We start from the raw sequence: 24,767 nt of genomic DNA, 5'->3' as shown, positions 1-24,767 counted from the left end.
CCAAAAAGGGGAAGCACACCGTTCCTGGAGGCACTGCAATACCAGGTCGATGCGTGGAGTGGACGGAGCAAGCCCCGGTTCCGGCTCCATGTGCCAAAAATCAATTTAATATGCAGTCCCCGGATAGGGGACGTATCAGATATTAAACTGATAAGAACAGATACTACACTTGATCTTAGCCAAAAGGCCGAGAAGCGATGACACAATGACGCAGCGGCAGGGGAGCCGGCAAAGGCGACGCCCATCTGGGAAGCGGTGAGGGGGGGGAGGGTTGGCAAAGGCCGTACGTCGTAGAGACCTGAAACTTTGAGGGATGGTACTAGCCACTCGCTCTACAACATCACCAAGGCTGGCCCCCCGATGGGCCCGGCGGTGGCGCTACAGCCACCGAAAGTACGAAATGGCTCGTAGCTCCCAAACCGCACGCCGCAGAACCAAGTGTCTTATATCATCGGAATCCTTGGCTCGAGCCGAGCGAGACGCATGCCTCGGATTCGAAGGTTGCGCTGGCGAAATTTTCGGGTATTTGGGATTTTGTGAAAAACCTACTTTTGCACACTAGTCCTAGGTCTTTTGCCCGATCTGGCCCAAACCAGTGCAGAAAGATTCTCTGGAGTCTGACTGTCCGTCCAGATCGGAAAAAAAGTGGGAATTTCGATTCAGCTTGGCGGCGGCAGGCCGAAACCTACGGGCTGGGCGAGGCGGGGTCTGCTAGAACGGCTATAGCTCTTGGACGGAACGAGACAATTTCACCCAAGCCGGTACACCCGTGCACGGGCTCAGTCTGGGGTCAGGCGAGAAAGGACGCGGTGAATGGCCACCTAGTGGCGCTTTAAAATGAAAAAGCAACAACATGAGAGCGGCTATAGGCGAACGTATGTCGCGTGCTTTTTCACAGCACGCGCACGAGACAGTCGTGCCATACGACAGAAAACCTCCATCCGAACAACTTTGCCTTTGGGACCACTGCTGTCAATCAACTCGTCCGTTGAATATCAAAGTTTGTGGGAAAAACCACATTCGGCAAACCGGTCGCAGGTTTCGACAACCTCGATGAAAACAGACGCAGTTCAGTTCTCTGAACTCTCCGGGTCACTGGCTGACACAGCAGAAAGAGACAGAAACATAACAAAACTGGTGCAACTTCACCCTTTGGGGCAGTGGGCGGCGCCACAAGCGTCAAGAACCGCACGCTTTTTCCCTCCACGCTATCTGCTTTTAACCAGTGTGTACAGGGGAGAGCGCGAACGCAGTCCCCCACTACCATAAATTATGCAGTCGAGATTCCCACATTTGGGGAATTCGCAGGGGTCAGCACAACCGGAGTGCAATGGCCGAGCCTCGCCCTGGGTGAACCACCTTCCTGATCATGGTGTCTCCCCTGCCAGGTAAGTATGAGTTGCCTGGCCTCCAGGCAGAGGCGCCCTATCCCCCTTCGCCATCCTCAAACACGGTGACCTTCCCCTCCCCCAAGAAAAGGAAGGACGGGGCACCTTCCATTGCTTGACTGCTGCGTGCGTGCGTGCCTGACCTTGATTTGAATCAGGTGTCCCTAATCCATCCAACACAAACCCCTGATTCGACTCATCAGCTCGTTGGTAAAGACTCTCAAATAAGAGGGACATCAAAAAACGTGCTGTGACGGTGATGAGTCAGCCGGCCGGCAACCGACGCTTTTGTTCTTCTTTTTTCCCTATGCTCATATGACCGCAGCTTGCTGCTTTCTCTGTGGCACGGTCATCGTCAACGGTCACCTCATCGTCATTCTGTATGCGCTTCCTGCGTATTTCTGTATTCTCTGACAAAATTCCAGTGGTGTTGTTGGTTCTTCTATTAGTCACAACAATTCGCAGTCCCCAAAAAGGGGAAGCACACCGTTCCTGGAGGCACTGCAATACCAGGTCGATGCGTGGAGTGGACGGAGCAAGCCCCGGTTCCGGCTCCATGTGCCAAAAATCAATTTAATATGCAGTCCCCGGATAGGGGACGTATCAGATATTAAACTGATAAGAACAGATACTACACTTGATCTTAGCCAAAAGGCCGAGAAGCGATGACACAATGACGCAGCGGCAGGGGAGCCGGCAAAGGCGACGCCCATCTGGGAAGCGGTGAGGGGGGGGAGGGTTGGCAAAGGCCGTACGTCGTAGAGACCTGAAACTTTGAGGGATGGTACTAGCCACTCGCTCTACAACATCACCAAGGCTGGCCCCCCGATGGGCCCGGCGGTGGCGCTACAGCCACCGAAAGTACGAAATGGCTCGTAGCTCCCAAACCGCACGCCGCAGAACCAAGTGTCTTATATCATCGGAATCCTTGGCTCGAGCCGAGCGAGACGCATGCCTCGGATTCGAAGGTTGCGCTGGCGAAATTTTCGGGTATTTGGGATTTTGTGAAAAACCTACTTTTGCACACTAGTCCTAGGTCTTTTGCCCGATCTGGCCCAAACCAGTGCAGAAAGATTCTCTGGAGTCTGACTGTCCGTCCAGATCGGAAAAAAAGTGGGAATTTCGATTCAGCTTGGCGGCGGCAGGCCGAAACCTACGGGCTGGGCGAGGCGGGGTCTGCTAGAACGGCTATAGCTCTTGGACGGAACGAGACAATTTCACCCAAGCCGGTACACCCGTGCACGGGCTCAGTCTGGGGTCAGGCGAGAAAGGACGCGGTGAATGGCCACCTAGTGGCGCTTTAAAATGAAAAAGCAACAACATGAGAGCGGCTATAGGCGAACGTATGTCGCGTGCTTTTTCACAGCACGCGCACGAGACAGTCGTGCCATACGACAGAAAACCTCCATCCGAACAACTTTGCCTTTGGGACCACTGCTGTCAATCAACTCGTCCGTTGAATATCAAAGTTTGTGGGAAAAACCACATTCGGCAAACCGGTCGCAGGTTTCGACAACCTCGATGAAAACAGACGCAGTTCAGTTCTCTGAACTCTCCGGGTCACTGGCTGACACAGCAGAAAGAGACAGAAACATAACAAAACTGGTGCAACTTCACCCTTTGGGGCAGTGGGCGGCGCCACAAGCGTCAAGAACCGCACGCTTTTTCCCTCCACGCTATCTGCTTTTAACCAGTGTGTACAGGGGAGAGCGCGAACGCAGTCCCCCACTACCATAAATTATGCAGTCGAGATTCCCACATTTGGGGAATTCGCAGGGGTCAGCACAACCGGAGTGCAATGGCCGAGCCTCGCCCTGGGTGAACCACCTTCCTGATCATGGTGTCTCCCCTGCCAGGTAAGTATGAGTTGCCTGGCCTCCAGGCAGAGGCGCCCTATCCCCCTTCGCCATCCTCAAACACGGTGACCTTCCCCTCCCCCAAGAAAAGGAAGGACGGGGCACCTTCCATTGCTTGACTGCTGCGTGCGTGCGTGCCTGACCTTGATTTGAATCAGGTGTCCCTAATCCATCCAACACAAACCCCTGATTCGACTCATCAGCTCGTTGGTAAAGACTCTCAAATAAGAGGGACATCAAAAAACGTGCTGTGACGGTGATGAGTCAGCCGGCCGGCAACCGACGCTTTTGTTCTTCTTTTTTCCCTATGCTCATATGACCGCAGCTTGCTGCTTTCTCTGTGGCACGGTCATCGTCAACGGTCACCTCATCGTCATTCTGTATGCGCTTCCTGCGTATTTCTGTATTCTCTGACAAAATTCCAGTGGTGTTGTTGGTTCTTCTATTAGTCACAACAATTCGCAGTCCCCAAAAAGGGGAAGCACACCGTTCCTGGAGGCACTGCAATACCAGGTCGATGCGTGGAGTGGACGGAGCAAGCCCCGGTTCCGGCTCCATGTGCCAAAAATCAATTTAATATGCAGTCCCCGGATAGGGGACGTATCAGATATTAAACTGATAAGAACAGATTTTTTTCTTTTGAAAGGTTTTTATTGTCACCATTTACAATCATATTTCACAAAACACACTTTCCTTTCAACACACATTTAAAACAAGCAGAACATTTAATACACATGGTTTAAAATGAAGAATTCAGTGTTTAAAATAATAAAACTAAAACCATTGTGCAAGTCGTGTTTAATAGTCCATGCGTGTGTTGAGTTTCTTAAAAGGGGGTGTGGTGTTTGCATGTAAAAATCAGTAAATAAATAAAATAAAGATGATAAAATCCATTGTGCAAGACTGGGGGTGAGTCCTTATCAAGTTTGCATTCCCCCCCACTCTCCAGGAAGAACACTTGGCCTGCCATTTCCGGGGCTCAGCGGAGATCCCCTCTCCTCCGGCCCGCTGGCCCGCTGTTCCCGTAGCCAGAGTGGTGAGGGTGCATCTACGGGCGGTCAAGGTCGGTGGTGGCCGGGACCTCCTTTGTGTGGCCTCGGCCCCCCCGTCCGAATGACGACATGCGGCCCACCCTGCAGCGTTGATCTTATTCTTTGCTCGCATGCGTGGAGGGGGACCGTCACGCGTTTCCCCACCAGCAGGTTTCTGGTGACCCAGATGGCATCCTTGATTATGTTAAGGGTGAGCCAGAGCGATGCAAATTCATGCGATGTTTGGGCTTTTAGGCCCTGACCCACCCCTAGGATGGCGAGCTTGTAGTCCACCTGGGCCCCACCCGCTGGCAGGCACGGGAAAAACAGGGGGCCGGCCCTGGCCCACAGGTCCCGCGCAGCACCGCACTCCCAGAGCAGATGGTAGACGGTCTCCGGGGATTTGCACCCGGACCGCGGGCAGATGGGATTTTTGGCCATGCCTCTGGAGTGCATAACCGCCCTGACCGGGAGGATCTCATGAGCCACCATCCATGACAAGTCCTTGTGTCCATTCTGGAGAGCGGGGTGAGCAGCATTCTTCCAGACCAATTTTGCCTCACTTAGAGTGAGGTTTGGAATTGGACTCACCGGTTCCCGGTCCTGCACAAAGGAGACAAGAGATTTGTGGTTGGTTAAAATGGTGATGTCTTGTTGTTCTAAAAAATGTTTCTTTAAAAACTTTTTTATAAAACTGTACTCTGTGGGTAGATTAAAAGATACAGGACTTCTCAAATCAATTGGTAAAATCTTCAGTGCTCTTAGGTAAGACCCCATCCAAAACCGTGCCATGGCTGCTGTCTTATTTTCTTTGGATGGGGTCGTGGCATATCTTAAATGTAGGGCGGTGAAGCGGCTGCCTAAAAACAGGTGGGGGTCTGGGAGCCCTTTTCCACCATTTTCTGGTCTCCTCTTGACCACGTCCCTCTTCAACCTCTCCCACTTGGACCCCCACAGGAAATAAAACACCGCCCTTTCTAATTTCTTTAGGAATTTCCTAGGAGGGATAAAAACAGAACAAACAAGTGACATTAGAGGTAAAATGATGGCTTTAAAAATTAAAACTTTGCCCTCCAAAGTCATCTGTCGTAGTCCCCAAAACCCCAGTCTTTTCCTAACTTTCCCTAATAAGTCAGTCCAGTTTTCCCGTCCACCCCCTTCCTTGTCAAATTTAACTCCTAAAATCTTAAAATCTGTCTCCTTAAAATCTACATTAAGTCCGCCTGTGTCTCTGTCGTCCCACGGTCCAAAGAGCAGGGCCTCGGACTTGCTTCTGTTGAGTTTTGCGCCCGAGGCCCGACCGTACCAGTCCGTCAAGTCCATAGCTCTTTGTATTGATAAAACGTCCGTGGCTAAAAGAGTTACGTCGTCCATGTAGAGCACACATGTCGCTGTCAGTCCACTGGTCCCTGGAATGTCTATTCCTTTTATCCATGTATCCCTTCTCAAGATCTGTGCCAGTGGCTCAATACAAGCCACATACAAAAGGGGGGATAAAGGACACCCCTGACGGACACCGCTGCGAATATTTACCGCTTTAGAGAGATGACCATTTACAAGGATTTTGCTGACTAAGCCCTCGTACAGCAGTCCCACCCAAGCTATGAACCTCTTCGGAAAACCCATTTTTTGCAGTACCTGAAACAGGTACTGGTGCGAGACTCGGTCAAAAGCTTTCTCAAAATCTAAATTTAGGACTACTAGCCGGATGTTTCTGTCTCTCGCAAAACAGATGGCATCTCTAATCAGAACCAGGCTGTCTGTTATCCTTCTTCCGGGCACAGCACAAGCTTGATCCGGGTGGATTACGTCCTCTAAAACTGTCGACATACGTGTGGCTAAAATCTTACTAAAAAGTTTACAATCAAAATTTAAAAGAGTGATTGGTCTCCAGTTTTTTAAGTCAGTCCGGTCTCCTGTTTTGTAAAGTAAAGAAACTATCCCTGTTCTAAAACTGTCTGGAAGTTTGTCAACCGTCTCAAAGTCTTTAAAAACAGTCAATAGTTCATGAGCTAAAATATCCCAAAAGGTTAGATAAAATTCCAGGGGGAGTCCATCTACTCCTGGGGACTTCCCCCTTTTAAAACTTTTGAGGGATTTGTGCATTTCTAAAATGGTAAAATCTTGGGTTAAAAGCTCATTTTCACTGTTGACTTTACTGACTATGAATTCTAAAACTTCCTTTACAGTATCACTGTTTACATATTTTGTACTATATAATTCTCTGTAAAAATCTTCAACCCCTTTTAAAATTTCCTTTGTCGTTTTTGCTTCCCTCCCTTCTACTTTTACATTGACTATATTCCTTCTTTGTGTCATTATCTTTTTAAAAAAGTACCTAGTACATTTTTCACCTTCTTCTATTTCTCTTTCTTTACTTCTTAAAATGACCCCTTTGCTCTGAAGACTGGATAAAACTGACATTTCTCTTTTAACCTCTTGTATTTCATCATTAAAATCAAAACCATTGTTAAAAAGGGTAAAATATCTCTGTAGTCTTTTTTGCAGCCCCATCATGTGTCTCCTTTCCTTATCTTTCTTTTCTTTTCCTACTTTCCTAAAAAACTGTCTCGTCCTGTCTTTTACCATCTCCCACCAATGTGCATGTGTCTCATAAAAGTCTCGGAGGGTCTGCCATTGGCTGAACTGCTCCCTATATTCCTTTACTACGTCCTCATCTTCTAAGAGGGAGCAGTTCAGCTTCCACAGCCCTCCCCCTACCGTCACACCCGTGGGTAGTGAAAGGGTGCAGGATAGCATTAGGTGGTCAGAAAAGAAGAGGGGAGTCAATGTAGCATCGGTTGGCGGGCAGTCTCTTGTAAAAATATAGTCGATTCGAGAGGCTTTGGCGCCATCACTACTGAACCAAGTGTAGCCCTCCTCTCTTTGATGCATGTTTTTAAAACAGTCGACTAAATTAAAATCTCTAACTAAACCCTGTAATAAAACCGATGTCTTATCAATTTTAAAATCTTCTCCAACCCTCTTTCTGTCTTTTTTTGATAACACACAATTAAAATCCCCTGCCACCACTACCGGAACTCTTCCTAACATGTGGGGCTGCAAGTCTTCTAAAAGCTCATACCTATCATTTTTTCCCGTAAAACCATACACATTAAGAACATTAAAATCTCTACCTAAAAAATTTAGATTTGCTAAAAGCGCTCGCCCTTCCCTCACCACCGTGCTGCCCTTCACCAAGATATTTGGGTTTTTAATTAAAATGGCAACACCGTCGTTCTTGTTAAGGTTTGAGCCGCTCCATATGGAGGGACCAGGGGGCCATAGCTCCTCCATTTTTGTGTACCTGTTTAAAAAGGGTAGAGCACACTCCTGTAATAAAAACAAATCTGATTTACAAGTATTTAAAAAGGATAAAATGCTCTGTGCTCGTATGGTGGCTCTCACGCTTCTCACATTTATGGTTGAAATGGTGAGGGCCATGAGCAGTGTTATTAAAAAGGTATGAGACATTTAAGACAATGATAAAAAGACTACAATAAAACCATTAAAAACGTATTATGTTATATCTTGTTTCACCTGCTTTTCCTTTCTCCCTTGAGGACTGGGGTCGGGAAAGCAAGTGCTCACCACCTCAGGAGCTACAGAGGAATCCTCTTGCATCTCCTTTGGTGATGATGTTCTTAGCTTTATGTGCAAAAAAGATACCTCATTTGGGGATTCTAGGGGCCATATATGTTCCAGATCTTCCAAAACGGAACTATCTGGACTATGTGCTGCCCTAGCTTTCTTCTCCTCTATATCAGATAGAGGAGATCCCGCAGGTCTTTTTTGCACCTGAGCATTTGGGAGTGAAAAGTTAATTTCACTCCCACTGGATTCCACCGCTAGGTCTGAAACCGTTTCTAGGGAGGAAACTGTTGATTCCTCTCTTTCCTCTTCTTCCATTTCTTTCACATGTTCTATTGTTTCCTCCCTTTCCTCTTCTTCCATTTCTTTGTCAGGTTCTGTTGGAGAACATGACTCCGCCCCTGTGGCCGCCCCACTTGCTTGTTCCTGACCACTCCCTGAGGCTGGCTGGGAAATTGAAATTCCCGCCAAAACCTCAGGGACCACCTCCTCTCTTTGTTCTTTTGATTGTTCTGGTTGTGGGGCGGCCATTTTGTTGCCTTTGAGTTTGTTGGCAAAACTTTTTGGGCAATCTCTGTAGAGATGGTTTGATTCTCCACATAGGTTGCACCGCCTGCCATTGGTACAATCATCAAAAATGTGCCCAATTTCTTTACACTTCCCACACACTAACTCTTGGCATGCATCGGCTAGATGCCCAACTCTTCCACATTTCCTACACAACTTAGGCATCCCTTGGTAGTGTATGTAGCCTCTGTTTTCTCCCAGCACAATCATGGAAGGCAGATGTTTCAGGCCTTGGTAGCCCCCAGCCTCTTCCCATTGTTTAATGGGAATCCGCCAGGAGCAATTCCAAATGCCGTCCTCATCTAGCACTTTGATAGGCTGGCTTCTAACAGTGCAAAATCTACCCAACCAGACACAAATATCATCCCCTGTCACTGTTTCGTTAAACATTCTGACAATCACAGTTTTAAGTGTGTTATCTGAAAGCTTTTCCACAGTGAACATGGAGAACTGGGCCTTAACAGAGTCAAACCTTTGCCAAAAGTCATTCAGCAGGGAAGCAGTTTTAAAACTCAAATCAAAACCCTTGTTCAGGGGCAGAGTCATCAAACAGTTTAAATCCTCAGGTCTAAAATTGAGGGTTTTCTGGATCAGCTTCCTGGAGAAGTCTAGACGAGACAACCCCAGGAGCTTACCATCCACCTCTCTAAATAAAAAGCGCACGCTGTGGTGCCTCCGCATGCCAGCACGAGCAGCCGACATGGTGGAGGCACCAACAGCCTAAAAACTGTAAAATAACAATAAATACAATAAATAGATAAAATAATAAAAGTCTTACCTTAAAACTTGTTGAACCGTAAAAAAGCAGGATCACTCTACCTCTCAGAAGTTGTGCGGCTCGGGACACAAAAGGATCTCGAGCCAGGAAACCTCAGAGAGGCGATCGCAGTCTCAACCGTTCGACCAGATACTTGATCTTAGCCAAAAGGCCGAGAAGCGATGACACAATGACGCAGCGGCAGGGGAGCCGGCAAAGGCGACGCCCATCTGGGAAGCGGTGAGGGGGGGGAGGGTTGGCAAAGGCCGTACGTCGTAGAGACCTGAAACTTTGAGGGATGGTACTAGCCACTCGCTCTACAACATCACCAAGGCTGGCCCCCCGATGGGCCCGGCGGTGGCGCTACAGCCACCGAAAGTACGAAATGGCTCGTAGCTCCCAAACCGCACGCCGCAGAACCAAGTGTCTTATATCATCGGAATCCTTGGCTCGAGCCGAGCGAGACGCATGCCTCGGATTCGAAGGTTGCGCTGGCGAAATTTTCGGGTATTTGGGATTTTGTGAAAAACCTACTTTTGCACACTAGTCCTAGGTCTTTTGCCCGATCTGGCCCAAACCAGTGCAGAAAGATTCTCTGGAGTCTGACTGTCCGTCCAGATCGGAAAAAAAGTGGGAATTTCGATTCAGCTTGGCGGCGGCAGGCCGAAACCTACGGGCTGGGCGAGGCGGGGTCTGCTAGAACGGCTATAGCTCTTGGACGGAACGAGACAATTTCACCCAAGCCGGTACACCCGTGCACGGGCTCAGTCTGGGGTCAGGCGAGAAAGGACGCGGTGAATGGCCACCTAGTGGCGCTTTAAAATGAAAAAGCAACAACATGAGAGCGGCTATAGGCGAACGTATGTCGCGTGCTTTTTCACAGCACGCGCACGAGACAGTCGTACCATACGACAGAAAACCTCCATCCGAACAACTTTGCCTTTGGGACCACTGCTGTCAATCAACTCGTCCGTTGAATATCAAAGTTTGTGGGAAAAACCACATTCGGCAAACCGGTCGCAGGTTTCGACAACCTCGATGAAAACAGACGCAGTTCAGTTCTCTGAACTCTCCGGGTCACTGGCTGACACAGCAGAAAGAGACAGAAACATAACAAAACTGGTGCAACTTCACCCTTTGGGGCAGTGGGCGGCGCCACAAGCGTCAAGAACCGCACGCTTTTTCCCTCCACGCTATCTGCTTTTAACCAGTGTGTACAGGGGAGAGCGCGAACGCAGTCCCCCACTACCATAAATTATGCAGTCGAGATTCCCACATTTGGGGAATTCGCAGGGGTCAGCACAACCGGAGTGCAATGGCCGAGCCTCGCCCTGGGTGAACCACCTTCCTGATCATGGTGTCTCCCCTGCCAGGTAAGTATGAGTTGCCTGGCCTCCAGGCAGAGGCGCCCTATCCCCCTTCGCCATCCTCAAACACGGTGACCTTCCCCTCCCCCAAGAAAAGGAAGGACGGGGCACCTTCCATTGCTTGACTGCTGCGTGCATGCGTGACCTTGATTTGAATCAGGTGTCCCTAATCCATCCAACACAAACCCCCGATTCGACTCATCAGCTCGTTGGTAAAGACTCTCAAATAAGAGGGACATCAAAAAACGTGCTGTGACGGTGATGAGTCAGCCGGCCGGCAACCGACGCTTTTGTTCTTCTTTTTTCCCTATGCTCATATGACCGCAGCTTGCTGCTTTCTCTGTGGCACGGTCATCGTCAACGGTCACCTCATCGTCATTCTGTATGCGCTTCCTGCGTATTTCTGTATTCTCTGACAAAAGTCCAGTGGTGTTGTTGGTTCTTCTATTAGTCACAACAATTCGCAGTCCCCGAAAAGGGGAAGCACACCGTTCCTGGAGGCACTGCAATACCAGGTCGATGCGTGGAGTGGACGGAGCAAGCCCCGGTTCCGGCTCCATGTGCCAAAAATCAATTTAATATGCAGTCCCCGGATAGGGGACGTATCAGATATTAAACTGATAAGAACAGATACTACACTTGATCTTAGCCAAAAGGCCGAGAAGCGATGACACAATGACGCAGCGGCAGGGGAGCCGGCAAAGGCGACGCCCATCTGGGAAGCGGTGAGGGGGGGGAGGGTTGGCAAAGGCCGTACGTCGTAGAGACCTGAAACTTTGAGGGATGGTACTAGCCACTCGCTCTACAACATCACCAAGGCTGGCCCCCCGATGGGCCCGGCGGTGGCGCTACAGCCACCGAAAGTACGAAATGGCTCGTAGCTCCCAAACCGCACGCCGCAGAACCAAGTGTCTTATATCATCGGAATCCTTGGCTCGAGCCGAGCGAGACGCATGCCTCGGATTCGAAGGTTGCGCTGGCGAAATTTTCGGGTATTTGGGATTTTGTGAAAAACCTACTTTTGCACACTAGTCCTAGGTCTTTTGCCCGATCTGGCCCAAACCAGTGCAGAAAGATTCTCTGGAGTCTGACTGTCCGTCCAGATCGGAAAAAAAGTGGGAATTTCGATTCAGCTTGGCGGCGGCAGGCCGAAACCTACGGGCTGGGCGAGGCGGGGTCTGCTAGAACGGCTATAGCTCTTGGACGGAACGAGACAATTTCACCCAAGCCGGTACACCCGTGCACGGGCTCAGTCTGGGGTCAGGCGAGAAAGGACGCGGTGAATGGCCACCTAGTGGCGCTTTAAAATGAAAAAGCAACAACATGAGAGCGGCTATAGGCGAACGTATGTCGCGTGCTTTTTCACAGCACGCGCACGAGACAGTCGTACCATACGACAGAAAACCTCCATCCGAACAACTTTGCCTTTGGGACCACTGCTGTCAATCAACTCGTCCGTTGAATATCAAAGTTTGTGGGAAAAACCACATTCGGCAAACCGGTCGCAGGTTTCGACAACCTCGATGAAAACAGACGCAGTTCAGTTCTCTGAACTCTCCGGGTCACTGGCTGACACAGCAGAAAGAGACAGAAACATAACAAAACTGGTGCAACTTCACCCTTTGGGGCAGTGGGCAGCGCCACAAGCGTCAAGAACCGCACGCTTTTTCCCTCCACGCTATCTGCTTTTAACCAGTGTGTACAGGGGAGAGCGCGAACGCAGTCCCCCACTACCATAAATTATGCAGTCGAGATTCCCACATTTGGGGAATTCGCAGGGGTCAGCACAACCGGAGTGCAATGGCCGAGCCTCGCCCTGGGTGAACCACCTTCCTGATCATGGTGTCTCCCCTGCCAGGTAAGTATGAGTTGCCTGGCCTCCAGGCAGAGGCGCCCTATCCCCCTTCGCCATCCTCAAACACGGTGACCTTCCCCTCCCCCAAGAAAAGGAAGGACGGGGCACCTTCCATTGCTTGACTGCTGCGTGCATGCGTGACCTTGATTTGAATCAGGTGTCCCTAATCCATCCAACACAAACCCCCGATTCGACTCATCAGCTCGTTGGTAAAGACTCTCAAATAAGAGGGACATCAAAAAACGTGCTGTGACGGTGATGAGTCAGCCGGCCGGCAACCGACGCTTTTGTTCTTCTTTTTTCCCTATGCTCATATGACCGCAGCTTGCTGCTTTCTCTGTGGCACGGTCATCGTCAACGGTCACCTCATCGTCATTCTGTATGCGCTTCCTGCGTATTTCTGTATTCTCTGACAAAAGTCCAGTGGTGTTGTTGGTTCTTCTATTAGTCACAACAATTCGCAGTCCCCGAAAAGGGGAAGCACACCGTTCCTGGAGGCACTGCAATACCAGGTCGATGCGTGGAGTGGACGGAGCAAGCCCCGGTTCCGGCTCCATGTGCCAAAAATCAATTTAATATGCAGTCCCCGGATAGGGGACGTATCAGATATTAAACTGATAAGAACAGATACTACACTTGATCTTAGCCAAAAGGCCGAGAAGCGATGACACAATGACGCAGCGGCAGGGGAGCCGGCAAAGGCGACGCCCATCTGGGAAGCGGTGAGGGGGGGGAGGGTTGGCAAAGGCCGTACGTCGTAGAGACCTGAAACTTTGAGGGATGGTACTAGCCACTCGCTCTACAACATCACCAAGGCTGGCCCCCCGATGGGCCCGGCGGTGGCGCTACAGCCACCGAAAGTACGAAATGGCTCGTAGCTCCCAAACCGCACGCCGCAGAACCAAGTGTCTTATATCATCGGAATCCTTGGCTCGAGCCGAGCGAGACGCATGCCTCGGATTCGAAGGTTGCGCTGGCGAAATTTTCGGGTATTTGGGATTTTGTGAAAAACCTACTTTTGCACACTAGTCCTAGGTCTTTTGCCCGATCTGGCCCAAACCAGTGCAGAAAGATTCTCTGGAGTCTGACTGTCCGTCCAGATCGGAAAAAAAGTGGGAATTTCGATTCAGCTTGGCGGCGGCAGGCCGAAACCTACGGGCTGGGCGAGGCGGGGTCTGCTAGAACGGCTATAGCTCTTGGACGGAACGAGACAATTTCACCCAAGCCGGTACACCCGTGCACGGGCTCAGTCTGGGGTCAGGCGAGAAAGGACGCGGTGAATGGCCACCTAGTGGCGCTTTAAAATGAAAAAGCAACAACATGAGAGCGGCTATAGGCGAACGTATGTCGCGTGCTTTTTCACAGCACGCGCACGAGACAGTCGTACCATACGACAGAAAACCTCCATCCGAACAACTTTGCCTTTGGGACCACTGCTGTCAATCAACTCGTCCGTTGAATATCAAAGTTTGTGGGAAAAACCACATTCGGCAAACCGGTCGCAGGTTTCGACAACCTCGATGAAAACAGACGCAGTTCAGTTCTCTGAACTCTCCGGGTCACTGGCTGACACAGCAGAAAGAGACAGAAACATAACAAAACTGGTGCAACTTCACCCTTTGGGGCAGTGGGCAGCGCCACAAGCGTCAAGAACCGCACGCTTTTTCCCTCCACGCTATCTGCTTTTAACCAGTGTGTACAGGGGAGAGCGCGAACGCAGTCCCCCACTACCATAAATTATGCAGTCGAGATTCCCACATTTGGGGAATTCGCAGGGGTCAGCACAACCGGAGTGCAATGGCCGAGCCTCGCCCTGGGTGAACCACCTTCCTGATCATGGTGTCTCCCCTGCCAGGTAAGTATGAGTTGCCTGGCCTCCAGGCAGAGGCGCCCTATCCCCCTTCGCCATCCTCAAACACGGTGACCTTCCCCTCCCCCAAGAAAAGGAAGGACGGGGCACCTTCCATTGCTTGACTGCTGCGTGCGTGCGTGCCTGACCTTGATTTGAATCAGGTGTCCCTAATCCATCCAACACAAACCCCCGATTCGACTCATCAGCTCGTTGGTAAAGACTCTCAAATAAGAGGGACATCAAAAAACGTGCTGTGACGGTGATGAGTCAGCCGGCCGGCAACCGACGCTTTTGTTCTTCTTTTTTCCCTATGCTCATATGACCGCAGCTTGCTGCTTTCTCTGTGGCACGGTCATCGTCAACGGTCACCTCATCGTCATTCTGTATGCGCTTCCTGCGTATTTCTGTATTCTCTGACAAAATTCCAGTGGTGTTGTTGGTTCTTCTATTAGTCACAACAATTCGCAGTCCCCAAAAAGGGGAAGCACACCGTTCCTGGAGGCACTGCAATACCAGGTCGATGCGTGGAGTGGACGGAGCAAGCCCCGGTTCCGGCTCCATGTGCCAAAAATCAATTTAATATGCAGTCCCCGGATAGGGGACGTATCAGATATTAAACTGATAAGAACAGATTTTTTTTTTTTTTTTTTTTTTTTTTTTTATTCACATACAACTCAAAATTACATACACATATTATCTCATCTCATTCTCTTTCCATTCGTCATCATATAACCCAAACAACCCTTTCCACCTCTCTTTAGCTGCATGTTTCCCCCATCTTTGTATATCCCACCTAATCCTTGCCCTTACTTCATACTCCACTCCCCGTATTACCCCTTCTTCTGACCTTTTCCCTTTCCCCCTACATATTCCCTGTCTTTCCTCCCAAAGTCCTTTTTTGACCAAACTTATTATTAACCACAGCATATAAGCCACTTTCCCTTCCCCCTTCTTACTTCTTATTCCACCGATTACATTCTCCCCCGACACCTTAAAATTTCCTGAGATCACCCCTAACACCCTCTTTCCCCTCCCCCACACCCTCTGTGCAAACCCACACTCCCAAAAAGTATGTTTTATTGTCTCTTCTTCCCAACACCCCTCCCTTGGGCACTTTCCATCTTTTGCTATACCGTGCCTATACATGATCTCTTTTACGGGCAAACGCCTCAAAAAACACAACCAATTAAGATCTTTTAAGTCATTATCAAGATTTTTGGGTTGAATATTCAACCACACCTCCCTTGAGACCCCCACCCGAACTACACTAGACACCCTCTCCCTTACCTTTCCATACAACATCCTCTGGTCCAAACACACTGTTATCTCCTTACTCTCAGGATATTTACTCATCCATTTAACTGCATGCCTATAATGCCACGGCTGCGTTTCCGACCTTGGACCCTCATTGGACCACCTCATCACGTGCCTTGCTTGATAAGAAAAAAATAACCTAAGAAAAAACCAAGACGGATGCTCAGCAGTCCCCGCTAACTGGGCCAAGATTGAAGACACAAAAAAACAATCAAGCTTTAAAGGAACATGAGGTACATCCCGCCCTCCTTCCTTAATCGAATTAAACATTTCAGTTCTTTTTACATATTCATATCTTCCTCCCCAGACAAACGTAAATATTAACCTTATTACTGACTTCCTCATACTAGCCGGCAAAGGATAAATGACAGCCAAGTACTGAAACACTGACAACACCTCTATCTTCAGTACCAAAACTTTCCCCCACAATGTCAATCTTCGCCCTTTCCACCTTGCTAGCCTCTTCTGCACCGAAACAATGCGCTCTTCCCAATTCAGAGTAGCTGAGCCTTCATTCTGAAATCTTATACCCAAAATTTTTAAAGGCCCCTCACACACCTGCAACCCCCCAATTCCATTCCGTCTTTGCCTAAACTTCCCAAAAAACTTAACAGCTGATTTTGAAATATTTAGACTAGCCCCAGATGCTAAGGAAAACTCCTCAAACAAATGCAATGCCCTCTCAAGACACTTGTCTGAATCCAACAGTAGTGTAGTATCATCTGCGTACTGCGATAGTTTCACTACCGCCCCCTTACCTCCTGGTACCCGCAGACCTTTTATTCTGCCATCTCGCCTTATCGCCTGAGCCAATGGCTCCATATAGAGAACAAAAAGTAAAGGAGAGAGAGGACACCCCTGTCTCACTCCCTCCCACACATCAAAGCTCTGTCCTAATGCCCCGTTCACCTGCACCAAACACCTAGCCCCAGTATACAGCGTTCTAATCCACCCTATATATCCCTCACCCAAACCCATCCTCTCCATTACCTTAAACAGAAACCATCTATTCACCCTATCAAAGGCTTTAGCCTGATCTAAGCTAACCACCATCAATGGTAACTCCCTATCCTCCACCCATGCTATAACATCCCTGATCAGCTGAAGATTCCACTTAATGCTGCGACCCTCAACTCCACATGTTTGATCAACATGCACCACATGGGGAAGGGCTTTCCTCAATCTGTCTGCCAACACCTTTGCTATAATCTTATAGTCCACTGTAAGCATTGTGAGCGGCCTATAATTTGTTATGTCCGACCTTTCGCCTTTTTTATATAGAAGAGTTATCACTCCAGTTGCCATTGAACCACTCATACTTTTATTTTCTAACACTTCCCGCACCACCTCCATCAAATGAGGACCTAAAATATTGAAAAACCTAACATAAAATTCAACTGGTAGGCCATCAATCCCTGGCACCTTACCTTTACTCATCCTTCTCAATGCTCCTTCCACCTCTTCCAATGTTATTGGAGAATTTAACTCAGCCCCAACCTCATCAGGGACTACGCTAGACAGGAAATTAACAAAAAAATCACTTTTCTCCTTTACTATCTCTCTTTTACTGAAAAATTGTTGAAAATACTGACCCACATATTCAGTTATCTCTTCGGTTTTCCCCAGAATCTCCCCTTCCTTATCCTTTAACTCAACAATTATTTGCTTCTCTTTTTGATCCCTTACTGACCTAAAAAACCCAGCATTACACGCCTCCCCATTCTCCCTTGTCTCATGTCTCCTTTTCAACAAAAACCGTTTAGCTTGATCTTCATACAAACCCTTTATCTGTCTCTTCAGCAAGTTAACCCTATCCCAGTCAAAAGTGCCCCCAACATTATACTCTTCAAATATCAACTCTAAATCTCTCTGCAACTTCCCTGCTTGCCTCCTAAAATTGCTCATTCTTCTCTTACAGTACTTAACAATCCACTCCTTTGAACGATTTTTAACCATTTCCCACCACCCCACCACATCATCATACATGACCTTTAACCCCTCTAACCCCTTGAAAAAACATACATACTCTTCACAGAACTGCCTTTCCCTCAAAATCTCTATATTCATTCTCCAGTACCCTTTACCAAACTTCACATTTTGCCCCTTAACTACAAACCAAACCAAATCATGATCAGAAAAAAACACAGGCTTCACTCCCCCTCCTTCCAAAACCAAACCTTTTGAAAAAAACACATAATCTAGCCTCTTTTCCACCCCCCTCGAGTTCCTCCACGTTGACATACAAACTTTTGGATTCACTCCCTGCCCCCCATCCACCAACCCATGCCCCTGCAAAACCCCTTCTAACACCATCAAACTACTATCCCCTTTGTCTCCTAACTGCAAATTAAAATCCCCTCCCATTATAATCTGTTTATTTGTTGCACAGACTGTTAACAACATTTCAAAAATATCTTTCCTCTCTTCCACTGTTTGTGGAGCATAAACTGAGAGTAATCTATATTCCCCCCCTCTCCACCTTACATCAGCCCCAATCACTCTCCCTTGTGAAACCGTAAAATAACTTCTGACTTCCAACTCTTTACCCCGAAACAAGATCCCCACTCCTGAGGAATAAACCCCTCCCACACTCCATACTGCTCCTCCCCTCCCCCATTCTTCTGTAAATTTCCTTGCATCTTGTGAACTTTTCAAATGAACCTCCTGCAAAAAAAGAATATCACATCTGCAATTTTCCAAAAAAGAAAAAACCGCTCTTCGCTTCACATTGTCTCTTAAACCTCTTACATTTATAGACCCCACAGTCAATTCGTCATTGCTCACCACTTATTCAGTCCTTAATGTCCCTTCCATCCCTCGATCCTCCAGTGGTCCCAGTGGTCCTGTGGTCCCAGTCTCAGTCCCCACCAGATCTGACCAGCATATGGGCGACACACTGAGACCAACCCCATCATCCTTCGGTTCTTCATTGTCACTACCACCCTTTCCCTGTGACAACTGAAATAAGGGTCTAGCATTGTCCATCTCGAGCCCCTCTTGACTGTCGGTAGATAGTGAATCCTCAGAACAACTCAAACTCTGCCTCGTCTCGGCTCTCACCCTCTTGCCTGGTCTCGCCTTTTCCTTCTCGGCTTTCCTGATCCGCTGACTTCCATCCCCTCTTGATCCATCCGGGTCACTTTGTCTCTCCACTTCCATCTCATCTTCCACATCCCCTGTGTACAACTCGGTGACCTTAAACTGTTCCCCATTTAACGCTTCTAAGAAAGCATCCATCACATCTTCCACTTTCTCTGCTTCTGCCTCGCTTCCTCCCTCCTTTACCACCTCAAACACCACCTTCTCTTTTATTTCTTGCTCCATTGTCTCCTGTTGGACCTCCTCCCCGTTCTTCTCCTCTGCCACTGTTTCCTCCACTCTCCTTCCTCCTCGATTCAGCTTGCGCCCTTCCTTACATTCCTTCATCAAATGTCCTAATGAGCCACAGCTGTGACATGACTTAGGAATACTGCACTCTTTTGCTGTGTGTCCCATCTTAGAACACCGCCAACATCTTTCTTCTCCACACCTGCCATCACTATGGCCATACCGTCTGCACCTTCTACAAAAAGGAGGCTGTCTTGAATAGAAAAGATATCCCTTGTCCGCTCCTATGTTGAAAAAAGCAGGAGGGTGCATGACCCCCTCAAACCCATCCTCATCCGATTTTAGGAGAACTTGGAACTGCCTTTTCCCAGTCCATAACCCCACATTGTCCTTTATGTATCTTGCAGGTGTGAGAACTTCAGCATATTTTCCCAAAAAAGCCACCAACGCTTCATCTGTGACGTATGGGTTAAACATATGAAGAGTGATGACCCTGAAGTTAGGTCTGTCCAGACTTATCACCTCGAATTTCCCCATCAAGCCCACCTTGTCACACTTCCCAAACTTTTCCAACACCTCTTTGTATAATTCCACCGTGTTCAAAGTTAGGTCAAAACACTTCTCTTGTCTGTTGGTCTGTAGACAGTACACCTCTTCCACTTTCAACTTCAGCTTGTCCAGAAGAACTACCCGTGCAAACACATCTCTTTCCATCATCTCCACCCCCGGCGTCTTCATTTGGAAACGTAGAGTATTTCTCAGTCCCGCCCTTGGAACTGAGTACCCAGCTACACCAGCCATCATAACTTCTCAAAAGATCAAAGAAATCACGACTTGATCTTAGCCAAAAGGCCGAGAAGCGATGACACAATGACGCAGCGGCAGGGGAGCCGGCAAAGGCGACGCCCATCTGGGAAGCGGTGAGGGGGGGGAGGGTTGGCAAAGGCCGTACGTCGTAGAGACCTGAAACTTTGAGGGATGGTACTAGCCACTCGCTCTACAACATCACCAAGGCTGGCCCCCCGATGGGCCCGGCGGTGGCGCTACAGCCACCGAAAGTACGAAATGGCTCGTAGCTCCCAAACCGCACGCCGCAGAACCAAGTGTCTTATATCATCGGAATCCTTGGCTCGAGCCGAGCGAGACGCATGCCTCGGATTCGAAGGTTGCGCTGGCGAAATTTTCGGGTATTTGGGATTTTGTGAAAAACCTACTTTTGCACACTAGTCCTAGGTCTTTTGCCCGATCTGGCCCAAACCAGTGCAGAAAGATTCTCTGGAGTCTGACTGTCCGTCCAGATCGGAAAAAAAGTGGGAATTTCGATTCAGCTTGGCGGCGGCAGGCCGAAACCTACGGGCTGGGCGAGGCGGGGTCTGCTAGAACGGCTATAGCTCTTGGACGGAACGAGACAATTTCACCCAAGCCGGTACACCCGTGCACGGGCTCAGTCTGGGGTCAGGCGAGAAAGGACGCGGTGAATGGCCACCTAGTGGCGCTTTAAAATGAAAAAGCAACAACATGAGAGCGGCTATAGGCGAACGTATGTCGCGTGCTTTTTCACAGCACGCGCACGAGACAGTCGTACCATACGACAGAAAACCTCCATCCGAACAACTTTGCCTTTGGGACCACTGCTGTCAATCAACTCGTCCGTTGAATATCAAAGTTTGTGGGAAAAACCACATTCGGCAAACCGGTCGCAGGTTTCGACAACCTCGATGAAAACAGACGCAGTTCAGTTCTCTGAACTCTCCGGGTCACTGGCTGACACAGCAGAAAGAGACAGAAACATAACAAAACTGGTGCAACTTCACCCTTTGGGGCAGTGGGCGGCGCCACAAGCGTCAAGAACCGCACGCTTTTTCCCTCCACGCTATCTGCTTTTAACCAGTGTGTACAGGGGAGAGCGCGAACGCAGTCCCCCACTACCATAAATTATGCAGTCGAGATTCCCACATTTGGGGAATTCGCAGGGGTCAGCACAACCGGAGTGCAATGGCCGAGCCTCGCCCTGGGTGAACCACCTTCCTGATCATGGTGTCTCCCCTGCCAGGTAAGTATGAGTTGCCTGGCCTCCAGGCAGAGGCGCCCTATCCCCCTTCGCCATCCTCAAACACGGTGACCTTCCCCTCCCCCAAGAAAAGGAAGGACGGGGCACCTTCCATTGCTTGACTGCTGCGTGCGTGCGTGCCTGACCTTGATTTGAATCAGGTGTCCCTAATCCATCCAACACAAACCCCTGATTCGACTCATCAGCTCGTTGGTAAAGACTCTCAAATAAGAGGGACATCAAAAAACGTGCTGTGACGGTGATGAGTCAGCCGGCCGGCAACCGACGCTTTTGTTCTTCTTTTTTCCCTATGCTCATATGACCGCAGCTTGCTGCTTTCTCTGTGGCACGGTCATCGTCAACGGTCACCTCATCGTCATTCTGTATGCGCTTCCTGCGTATTTCTGTATTCTCTGACAAAATTCCAGTGGTGTTGTTGGTTCTTCTATTAGTCACAACAATTCGCAGTCCCCAAAAAGGGGAAGCACACCGTTCCTGGAGGCACTGCAATACCAGGTCGATGCGTGGAGTGGACGGAGCAAGCCCCGGTTCCGGCTCCATGTGCCAAAAATCTATTTAATATGCAGTCCCCGGATAGGGGACGTATCAGATATTAAACTGATAAGAACAGATACTACACTTGATCTTAGCCAAAAGGCCGAGAAGCGATGACACAATGACGCAGCGGCAGGGGAGCCGGCAAAGGCGACGCCCATCTGGGAAGCGGTGAGGGGGGGGAGGGTTGGCAAAGGCCGTACGTCGTAGAGACCTGAAACTTTGAGGGATGGTACTAGCCACTCGCTCTACAACATCACCAAGGCTGGCCCCCCGATGGGCCCGGCGGTGGCGCTACAGCCACCGAAAGTACGAAATGGCTCGTAGCTCCCAAACCGCACGCCGCAGAACCAAGTGTCTTATATCATCGGAATCCTTGGCTCGAGCCGAGCGAGACGCATGCCTCGGATTCGAAGGTTGCGCTGGCGAAATTTTCGGGTATTTGGGATTTTGTGAAAAACCTACTTTTGCACACTAGTCCTAGGTCTTTTGCCCGATCTGGCCCAAACCAGTGCAGAAAGATTCTCTGGAGTCTGACTGTCCGTCCAGATCGGAAAAAAAGTGGGAATTTCGATTCAGCTTGGCGGCGGCAGGCCGAAACCTACGGGCTGGGCGAGGCGGGGTCTGCTAGAACGGCTATAGCTCTTGGACGGAACGAGACAATTTCACCCAAGCCGGTACACCCGTGCACGGGCTCAGTCTGGGGTCAGGCGAGAAAGGACGCGGTGAATGGCCACCTAGTGGCGCTTTAAAATGAAAAAGCAACAACATGAGAGCGGCTATAGGCGAACGTATGTCGCGTGCTTTTTCACAGCACGCGCACGAGACAGTCGTACCATACGACAGAAAACCTCCATCCGAACAACTTTGCCTTTGGGACCACTGCTGTCAATCAACTCGTCCGTTGAATATCAAAGTTTGTGGGAAAAACCACATTCGGCAAACCGGTCGCAGGTTTCGACAACCTCGATGAAAACAGACGCAGTTCAGTTCTCTGAACTCTCCGGGTCACTGGCTGACACAGCAGAAAGAGACAGAAACATAACAAAACTGGTGCAACTTCACCCTTTGGGGCAGTGGGCGGCGCCACAAGCGTCAAGAACCGCACGCTTTTTCCCTCCACGCTATCTGCTTTTAACCAGTGTGTACAGGGGAGAGCGCGAACGCAGTCCCCCACTACCATAAATTATGCAGTCGAGATTCCCACATTTGGGGAATTCGCAGGGGTCAGCACAACCGGAGTGCAATGGCCGAGCCTCGCCCTGGGTGAACCACCTTCCTGATCATGGTGTCTCCCCTGCCAGGTAAGTATGAGTTGCCTGGCCTCCAGGCAGAGGCGCCCTATCCCCCTTCGCCATCCTCAAACACGGTGACCTTCCCCTCCCCCAAGAAAAGGAAGGACGGGGCACCTTCCATTGCTTGACTGCTGCGTGCGTGCGTGCCTGACCTTGATTTGAATCAGGTGTCCCTAATCCATCCAACACAAACCCCTGATTCGACTCATCAGCTCGTTGGTAAAGACTCTCAAATAAGAGGGACATCAAAAAACGTGCTGTGACGGTGATGAGTCAGCCGGCCGGCAACCGACGCTTTTGTTCTTCTTTTTTCCCTATGCTCATATGACCGCAGCTTGCTGCTTTCTCTGTGGCACGGTCATCGTCAACGGTCACCTCATCGTCATTCTGTATGCGCTTCCTGCGTATTTCTGTATTCTCTGACAAAATTCCAGTGGTGTTGTTGGTTCTTCTATTAGTCACAACAATTCGCAGTCCCCAAAAAGGGGAAGCACACCGTTCCTGGAGGCACTGCAATACCAGGTCGATGCGTGGAGTGGACGGAGCAAGCCCCGGTTCCGGCTCCATGTGCCAAAAATCTATTTAATATGCAGTCCCCGGATAGGGGACGTATCAGATATTAAACTGATAAGAACAGATACTACACTTGATCTTAGCCAAAAGGCCGAGAAGCGATGACACAATGACGCAGCGGCAGGGGAGCCGGCAAAGGCGACGCCCATCTGGGAAGCGGTGAGGGGGGGGAGGGTTGGCAAAGGCCGTACGTCGTAGAGACCTGAAACTTTGAGGGATGGTACTAGCCACTCGCTCTACAACATCACCAAGGCTGGCCCCCCGATGGGCCCGGCGGTGGCGCTACAGCCACCGAAAGTACGAAATGGCTCGTAGCTCCCAAACCGCACGCCGCAGAACCAAGTGTCTTATATCATCGGAATCCTTGGCTCGAGCCGAGCGAGACGCATGCCTCGGATTCGAAGGTTGCGCTGGCGAAATTTTCGGGTATTTGGGATTTTGTGAAAAACCTACTTTTGCACACTAGTCCTAGGTCTTTTGCCCGATCTGGCCCAAACCAGTGCAGAAAGATTCTCTGGAGTCTGACTGTCCGTCCAGATCGGAAAAAAAGTGGGAATTTCGATTCAGCTTGGCGGCGGCAGGCCGAAACCTACGGGCTGGGCGAGGCGGGGTCTGCTAGAACGGCTATAGCTCTTGGACGGAACGAGACAATTTCACCCAAGCCGGTACACCCGTGCACGGGCTCAGTCTGGGGTCAGGCGAGAAAGGACGCGGTGAATGGCCACCTAGTGGCGCTTTAAAATGAAAAAGCAACAACATGAGAGCGGCTATAGGCGAACGTATGTCGCGTGCTTTTTCACAGCACGCGCACGAGACAGTCGTACCATACGACAGAAAACCTCCATCCGAACAACTTTGCCTTTGGGACCACTGCTGTCAATCAACTCGTCCGTTGAATATCAAAGTTTGTGGGAAAAACCACATTCGGCAAACCGGTCGCAGGTTTCGACAACCTCGATGAAAACAGACGCAGTTCAGTTCTCTGAACTCTCCGGGTCACTGGCTGACACAGCAGAAAGAGACAGAAACATAACAAAACTGGTGCAACTTCACCCTTTGGGGCAGTGGGCGGCGCCACAAGCGTCAAGAACCGCACGCTTTTTCCCTCCACGCTATCTGCTTTTAACCAGTGTGTACAGGGGAGAGCGCGAACGCAGTCCCCCACTACCATAAATTATGCAGTCGAGATTCCCACATTTGGGGAATTCGCAGGGGTCAGCACAACCGGAGTGCAATGGCCGAGCCTCGCCCTGGGTGAACCACCTTCCTGATCATGGTGTCTCCCCTGCCAGGTAAGTATGAGTTGCCTGGCCTCCAGGCAGAGGCGCCCTATCCCCCTTCGCCATCCTCAAACACGGTGACCTTCCCCTCCCCCAAGAAAAGGAAGGA

At 49.7% G+C, this 24,767-nt stretch overlaps 14 non-coding genes and 2 pseudogenes across 14 annotated transcripts; all 16 read right to left on the bottom strand.

The window, feature by feature from the left end:
* Positions 1 to 8: 8 nt before the first annotated feature.
* LOC137066642 (U2 spliceosomal RNA) lies at positions 9 to 199 on the bottom strand. Its single transcript, XR_010902544.1, has one exon. It is a non-coding gene; the product is annotated as a U2 spliceosomal RNA (small nuclear RNA).
* A 1,033-nt stretch (positions 200 to 1,232) lies between these two features.
* On the bottom strand, positions 1,233 to 1,396 carry LOC137067127 (U1 spliceosomal RNA). Its single transcript, XR_010902946.1, has one exon. It is a non-coding gene; the product is annotated as a U1 spliceosomal RNA (small nuclear RNA).
* A 468-nt stretch (positions 1,397 to 1,864) lies between these two features.
* Positions 1,865 to 2,055, bottom strand: LOC137066641 (U2 spliceosomal RNA). Its single transcript, XR_010902543.1, has one exon. It is a non-coding gene; the product is annotated as a U2 spliceosomal RNA (small nuclear RNA).
* A 1,033-nt stretch (positions 2,056 to 3,088) lies between these two features.
* On the bottom strand, positions 3,089 to 3,252 carry LOC137067125 (U1 spliceosomal RNA). The gene has a single exon (XR_010902944.1). It is a non-coding gene; the product is annotated as a U1 spliceosomal RNA (small nuclear RNA).
* Positions 3,253 to 3,720: 468 nt separating this feature from the next.
* Positions 3,721 to 3,894, bottom strand: LOC137066888 (U2 spliceosomal RNA; annotated as a pseudogene).
* A 6,513-nt stretch (positions 3,895 to 10,407) lies between these two features.
* LOC137067124 (U1 spliceosomal RNA) lies at positions 10,408 to 10,571 on the bottom strand. The gene has a single exon (XR_010902943.1). It is a non-coding gene; the product is annotated as a U1 spliceosomal RNA (small nuclear RNA).
* A 464-nt stretch (positions 10,572 to 11,035) lies between these two features.
* Positions 11,036 to 11,226, bottom strand: LOC137066640 (U2 spliceosomal RNA). Its single transcript, XR_010902542.1, has one exon. It is a non-coding gene; the product is annotated as a U2 spliceosomal RNA (small nuclear RNA).
* Positions 11,227 to 12,259: 1,033 nt separating this feature from the next.
* Positions 12,260 to 12,423, bottom strand: LOC137067123 (U1 spliceosomal RNA). The gene has a single exon (XR_010902942.1). It is a non-coding gene; the product is annotated as a U1 spliceosomal RNA (small nuclear RNA).
* Positions 12,424 to 12,887: 464 nt separating this feature from the next.
* LOC137066638 (U2 spliceosomal RNA) lies at positions 12,888 to 13,078 on the bottom strand. The gene has a single exon (XR_010902540.1). It is a non-coding gene; the product is annotated as a U2 spliceosomal RNA (small nuclear RNA).
* Positions 13,079 to 14,111: 1,033 nt separating this feature from the next.
* On the bottom strand, positions 14,112 to 14,275 carry LOC137067121 (U1 spliceosomal RNA). Its single transcript, XR_010902941.1, has one exon. It is a non-coding gene; the product is annotated as a U1 spliceosomal RNA (small nuclear RNA).
* A 468-nt stretch (positions 14,276 to 14,743) lies between these two features.
* On the bottom strand, positions 14,744 to 14,950 carry LOC137066918 (U2 spliceosomal RNA; annotated as a pseudogene).
* Positions 14,951 to 20,802: 5,852 nt separating this feature from the next.
* On the bottom strand, positions 20,803 to 20,966 carry LOC137067120 (U1 spliceosomal RNA). The gene has a single exon (XR_010902940.1). It is a non-coding gene; the product is annotated as a U1 spliceosomal RNA (small nuclear RNA).
* A 468-nt stretch (positions 20,967 to 21,434) lies between these two features.
* LOC137066803 (U2 spliceosomal RNA) lies at positions 21,435 to 21,625 on the bottom strand. The gene has a single exon (XR_010902689.1). It is a non-coding gene; the product is annotated as a U2 spliceosomal RNA (small nuclear RNA).
* Positions 21,626 to 22,658: 1,033 nt separating this feature from the next.
* On the bottom strand, positions 22,659 to 22,822 carry LOC137067119 (U1 spliceosomal RNA). The gene has a single exon (XR_010902939.1). It is a non-coding gene; the product is annotated as a U1 spliceosomal RNA (small nuclear RNA).
* Positions 22,823 to 23,290: 468 nt separating this feature from the next.
* On the bottom strand, positions 23,291 to 23,481 carry LOC137066801 (U2 spliceosomal RNA). The gene has a single exon (XR_010902688.1). It is a non-coding gene; the product is annotated as a U2 spliceosomal RNA (small nuclear RNA).
* Positions 23,482 to 24,514: 1,033 nt separating this feature from the next.
* On the bottom strand, positions 24,515 to 24,678 carry LOC137067118 (U1 spliceosomal RNA). Its single transcript, XR_010902938.1, has one exon. It is a non-coding gene; the product is annotated as a U1 spliceosomal RNA (small nuclear RNA).
* Positions 24,679 to 24,767: the final 89 nt, after the last annotated feature.

The sequence above is a fragment of the Pseudorasbora parva genome, unplaced genomic scaffold, assembly GCF_024679245.1.
Source record: "Pseudorasbora parva isolate DD20220531a unplaced genomic scaffold, ASM2467924v1 scaffold_33, whole genome shotgun sequence".
NCBI lineage: Eukaryota > Metazoa > Chordata > Actinopteri > Cypriniformes > Gobionidae > Pseudorasbora > Pseudorasbora parva.
This window is presented reverse-complemented; position numbering and strand designations above follow the sequence as displayed.